We start from the raw sequence: 6,282 nt of genomic DNA on the forward strand, positions 1-6,282 counted from the left end.
GCCAACTCTTCAGCTCCAAGCAACACATGCCGGCTTCAGCACTCAAGACCATTCCCCTCACTTGGCCCTTCACCGTTTGGGGACTGGACATGGTGGGCCCATTCAAGATGGCGCGCGGCGGCATGACACATCTGCTTGTCGCCGTGGACAAATTCACCAAATGGATTGAGGCAAAGCCGATCAAGAAGCTGAATGGGCCGACTGCCGTGACATTTATCGCAGATATAACAACTCGGTATGACAGCATCATCACCGACAATGGCACGAATTTCACCAAGGGAGCCTTGGCACATTTCTGCGCGACGCAAGGCATCCGGTTGGACCTAGCGTCCGTCGCCCATCCGCAGTCAAACGGCCAGGTCGAGCGAGCCAACGGCCTCATCCTCTCCGGCATTAAGCCCCGACTGATCGTACCACTGGAGCGTTCAGCCGGCTGTTGGCTCGATGAGCTGCCGGCTGTCCTCTGGAGTCTGCGCACTACACCAAACAAGTCAACCGGCTTCACTCCTTTCTTCCTCGTATATGGTGCCGAGGCGGTCATCCCAACTGACACCGAGTTCGACTCGCCTCGGGTAACCATGTACACGGAAGCCGAGGCCAAGGAAGCACGAGAAGACGGCGTCGACCTGCTGGAAGAAGGCCGGCTGTTAGCCCTCAGCCGGTCCGCCATCTATCAGCAGGGCCTGCGCCGCTACCACAGCCGGAAGGTCAAGCCAAGATCCTTCCAAGAGGGCGATCTTGTGCTCCAGCTGATCCAGCGAACAGCCGGCCAGCACAAGCTCTCGGCCCCTTGGGAGGGCCCCTTCGTCATCAGCAGAGCCTTAGGCAACGACTCCTACTACCTGATCGACGTGCAGAAGCCGAAGGCACGAAAGAGAGACGACTCCGGCAAGGAGTTGGAACGACCATGGAACGCCAACCTCCTCCAAAGGTTTTATAATTGAAATGAAGTATGTATCACGCTAACTTTTGTACTAAGTACGAGACAATAGGCCCCCCGAGGAGAGCTCCGGGACTACCATCTTTTGTCTATGAATGAAAAGTATCATGCTTATGGCCTTGTCATTGCATTCACTTTTTTCCGTCCGGCACCGGGTTCGACTAGTCGGCCCGGGGACTGGCCGCCTGGAGTTATATTAGAAGTCCTACCCGCAGTCAGACAAGTAGTGTGCCGGCTCCCAAGCCTTCTCTTGCCAAAAGTCGCAGTTCGAAGAACCGGCTATCCGGCTGGCAAGAGTTAGGGGCAGGAACGGGTGCCCACATGAAAAACGGCTAGGGACTAACGGACTAATATAACAAAAGCCGGTTTTTCTCCCATCGCCGACCGGCTACCAGAGTAGCCGGCCGGCCGGCTTCCATTCACCTCGCTACAATCTAAGAAAGCTCGAGTACTTGCCTTCCCAGAAGGGGAAGGCGGCAAAGGAAACAGCCTAAGGATAAAAAGCATACATGAATGGAAACCAAACACGCAATAATGTTTACATAAAAGACCTTCAAAAGGCCAGCATTCAATATAGTTCGAATACACCCCCAGTGGGTGGAACTACGCAAGTTTAATAAAGTTGTTCAAAAGGCAACAAGCAGGGAAAAACACGGACGGCAGACTAAGCCAAGGGAGCGACTGGCGAGTCGGGCAAGTCGGGGGAGACGGCAGTACCGGCTGGAGGAGTGGCCGGCTGGCGAACCTCGGCATGATCACCGCCTCCCGCAGAGGGCGTGCTAGCACGGGCCTCGTTGCTGGAGGCACGATCAGGCTGAGGCTGGCTGGCCGCTTCACCGGCCGTCTCAACATCTTCGCCCTCCTCTCCTTCGTCGTCTTCGCCCTCATCGCTGGAGGCGATCTCCTCTGCCGAGTCTTCACCCGCTACCGGGTCCAGCCCAAACCACTCCTCCGGCTGGGCAACGCCGTCATCATTAATTTCAGGAGCAAAGACGCTGATGTCAGTACACTCGGCGATCGTCGAAGCGCGCTGAGCGATAGCCGGCCGCACCTCCTCCAGCTCTTTGTCGGCCTCCAGCCGCCAGGTGCGCAGCTGGTCCAGGTTCAGCCCCGGATACCAAGCTCGGACGAACTCCAACTCGGGGTGCGGGCAATTGTCTCGCTTGGCCAGAGGGCGGCCAACACCTGCGCCTCGGTGCGCTGGAGGCGGCGGAGCATACGATGAGCCGGCTGCAGCGGCGCTTGGACCGCCAAGAGTTGCTCCTCAAGCGTTCGACTCGTGTCCGGCGCGATGTCGGCCCCCGCCTGACGGCGCGCTTCGCAGTGGGCCTCGATGGTATGCGCAGCGAAGACAGAGTAGCCGGGAAAGTAGTCTGCACAGAGAATAAAAGGCAGCACAAGTCAGAACACAAATCAGGCGGCAAGGGGCATGCAAGGAGCGAGGAAGGCGGCTTACCGTCGATCAAATCCTCAATACAGCCGAAGCCTTCATTCAGCGCTTGCCTGGTCTCAGCCCAGCCCGCCGCTTCGGTCTCGAACTCGGCCTTCAGGGTGGCTTCGTTATCCTGCGCCTTCTTCAGGGCCGCCTTGTGGCTCTCCTCCTGGTCAGCCAGCTTCTTGGCCAGACGGTCACGCTCTAGGACCAAGGCGTCGTACTCATTTTCCTTGGCACGAAGGGCGGCCTGCGCCTCACTGAGCTGCCCCGTCAAGTCGGCATTGGCTTCTGCGAGCATGAAAGACAAAAGAAAAACCAATAAGGCGAAGTCGTCAGGGAAGATCCGACCCGACTGTTCAGCAGTCGGCCCGAATCTCGGGGACTACACCCAGTGGGTGCGCTGACGCGCCCCCATAGGAGATGAGCGAAACCAAGTACGCACTCCGGCTGCTGATCAGGTCTTCGGTTTTCCGGCCCAGCTCCTGAGCCTGGGAGTTGAAGGCAGCAGCGCGGAGGTTATGATACCCCTGAAAGAACAGATAGGAGGCGGGTATAAGATGGTTGAAAGGACCTAGTAAGTTCCGAGCCGCATGCGCAGCAGCCGACTCCGAACTCGGGGACTACACCCAGTGGGTGCGCTGACGCGCCCCCACAGAAGAAATCGAAAGAGCAAAATAACCAAGAACAGAAGACTCACCCGGATGACGGCCCGCGTCGAGAGAAACTCTTGAGTGTATTGCTGAAGCGAGGCGGCCTGAGCTTGAAGCCGGTTCCGGACCTCCTGGACCGCCGCGTTCAGCTCGCCCGTCCCCCCGCTGGGAGTCCACTCGGACGTGCTGACGCTGGCCGTCTCCAGGGCCTCCGCCGTTTGGCTGGCGCCTGCTGCTTGGTGCAGTTCCGGCGCGGAGGCGCCACCCCCTGCGCGCCGGCGCAATGCCAGCGGCACCTCGAGGCCGGCCCCTGCCGCCGGCTCACCCCTGGACGGCTGCTCTGGCGCCGCAGCTGATTGGCCGCTTTGGCCCGCTCCAGTCGGCGCCGTCTGTGACGCCCCCTCCATGAAGATCATGGGGTCCTCCCGCCTCTCCATCACCGACGGGCCTTGGACGACCTCCTCCGACGGGGGCACGGGAACGTCGGGGGCCATGGCATGGAGGGGAACAACGAGCAGGGGAGGCCGGTTGTGCGAGGCCTCCACCTCCGTCTCCGCGGCTGCCGCCTTCGCCTGGGCCTTGGCCGCCGCGTCGGCCTGCTCCTTCATCGCCTGGGCGGTCCTTCGCTCCGCCGCTTCCCGCTCCTCCCGCGCCTCCCGCGCGTTCTGCTCCGTGGCCTATTTAAGGTCGGCCGGGGATCCATGCGGCGGGAGCTTGAGGACCCCCTAGTCGGCCCGACTACGGAGCTGCCAGGACCTCGCTCGAGAGAAAGCGGCGCCCTGTCCGGCAAGAAAAGAAAGGTTTAGAAGAGTTTCGGACGAAGAAGACAAAAAATATATACGCAAGACATTCGACGACTTACGCAGAGATCGCCTACGGCTGCTTCACCGCCTTGCGGAAGCGGGCCGCCTTCGCGGCCGCCTCATCCCGCTTGGTCGCCGCCGTGGAGACCTTGGATTTTTTCGGCCGGCTGCCGAAGAAGGTCGACGCGGCCCGGCGCTTCTGCGCGCCGCCACGGGCAGCCGGCCCGGCAGACGAGCCCATGCCTTGATGATCGGGCGCCGACTAGCGGTGCGGGGCGAGTTCGACCTCGTCGTCATCCAGCCAGTCCTCGAAGCTGGCCCCGAGTCCCGCGCCTCCGGCCTCGTCACCTTCCCCCATGATGGCATATTCCATGCGGCCGCTCCTAGGTCCGGATCGTCGGTGTCGTCCATCGTGTGGTCGGGGAGGAGCCGGCGCTCTATCCCCACAGCCCCGGCTGTCGGCGGGAGAAGAGGGTTCTGCAAAAGGCAAACCAATTGATCAAAAGTCGGCTATCATGATGCCGGCTACAAAAAAGGAAGAAAAGAAAAAAGAACTTATGGTAGACGGAGGGTTGGCGCGGGAATACGGCTCCTTTCCGTATCGCCAATCCTCGGCGAGCTTGCAGTTGGAGACATAATTCACCATGTAAGACACCTCTGCGTGAGGCATCTCCGTGGTGCTCAGTCGGCACGGGTCGAAGTGGCCTCTCATTTGGCAGATCATGTGAGGCCGTCCTTGGAGCGGAAGAACCCGGCGCTCCACGAAGGCGGCCACCAAGTCATCTCCGGTCAGGCCCTCCGACTGGATCATCACCCGAAGCCGGGAGACGGCTGCGTTCCCGGCCTGAGACAGCGACCTGGCCCGGTAGCTCCACGAAGGCTGCCTCCCAGCCGGCGGGCCGGCTGCGTAATCTGGCAGGTTGACGTAGTCGCCTTGCTGGGCGATGTTCTTCACGTAGAAATAAGACTTCTGCCAAAGCTTCACCGACTGGATCAGCGGAATGGACGGGAACGGATTGTTCTCGCTCGCCCGCCTCATAGCAATGAAGGCTCCGCAGGGGGCGGGCACGCCGGCGACGACGGTGCCGAGCTTGCTTTGGAAGAACTCCCCCCAGAGCTCGAGCGTGGGGAGGACTCCAAGAAAGCCCTCGCACAAGGTGACGAAGGCCGACAGCAGCATCACCGCGTTGGGCGTGAGGTGATGCGGCTGGAGGTGGTAGAACTCGAGGAAGGTTCGAAGGAATCCGCTCGCAGGGAGGCCGAAGCCACGCAAGCAGTGCGAGCAGAAGATCACCCACTCGCCCTCCTCCGGTGCCGGCAAAATCTCCCTCGCCGGCGCTTGACAAACCCGCACAAGGTTCTCGCTGGGCAGACGCCGCGTCCGGCGGAGGAACTTGATGTGGTCCTCGTGGACCTTGGAGCCATCCCACGAGCTCGACAGCGCCATGGGAGCGATGCGGCGGGGAGCAAGACGAAGCGACGGCGGAACGGCGCGGCAAAGAGTTGATGCGGCAAAGAGAAGAAGAAGGAGGGCGAGGAGGGGTGGAGTGAGGGAGAGCGCGCGAGCCTCAGCCGCTCCCCCTCCTACTACTACTTATAGACCGCGCGGTGGAGCCGAGGAGGCGCGGCGTGGGGGAACGTGGGGATCAACTGCGCCCACTCCCCCACGTCCCGCGATTATTGTGCCTTGATGGCAGAATAAAACCGCCGCAGGAAGGCGAGCGGTCCGTGTGGGCTGCAGAAGATCCGCGCTCGGACCGAGGCCTGCGAGTGGCGGGCCCGGGCCTGCGGCGGCGTCCCGTCGCGCGTGTGCGTTGGCAGGATTTCCTTGCCACGTGGCCCGCGTTCCCGCCTACGAGAAACGGGGCTTTTCCGAAGACGGCGCGCACGAGCCAAGCTGGCCCCTCGGGATAGGAAGCTGACCTAGCTTCTCGTCCCTTTGTCAGCCTCAAAGCTCGATCAGCTTCGGGGACTACTGTCAGAGTAAATAACCATGGGTAGCCTAGCCTGCCCCCCCTGGCCCTTCTGAAAAAATTACAAGCCGACTTCGGCCCTCAAGAATCCAAGACACAGGGACGCCTTCCCCTTGCCGGCTATCGGAAGGCGGCCCGACTTCAGCCCTCATGAAGAGAAGCCGCGGAGGGCCGGCTCCGAGAAGCCGGAAGCGAGAAGGCCGACTCCAAGGAGCCGGCTCCCATAAAGCGGTCAAGATTGTACCCTCGAAGTCTGCATCCACATAACGGCGATGTGACGGGGCGTGCGTGCAGTGAAGCCTGCCACCCCCGAATCCCGGAGCACGCCTGGCACAGTGCGCCGTACGGGTGGCCATGACCCGTCCGACGCAGCACTGTTGCCACATTGACCCTAATGTCATCCACGACGGGCTACCAGTACGGCCCACGGGCGGTGGGCCCCTTCGGGCAGAGAGACACCCGAAGGCGGCCAGACCTCCCC

Source organism: Triticum urartu, chromosome 5A, assembly GCF_056163025.1.
Source record: "Triticum urartu cultivar PI428250 chromosome 5A, HENAU_Tu73, whole genome shotgun sequence".
Lineage (NCBI taxonomy): Eukaryota > Viridiplantae > Streptophyta > Magnoliopsida > Poales > Poaceae > Triticum > Triticum urartu.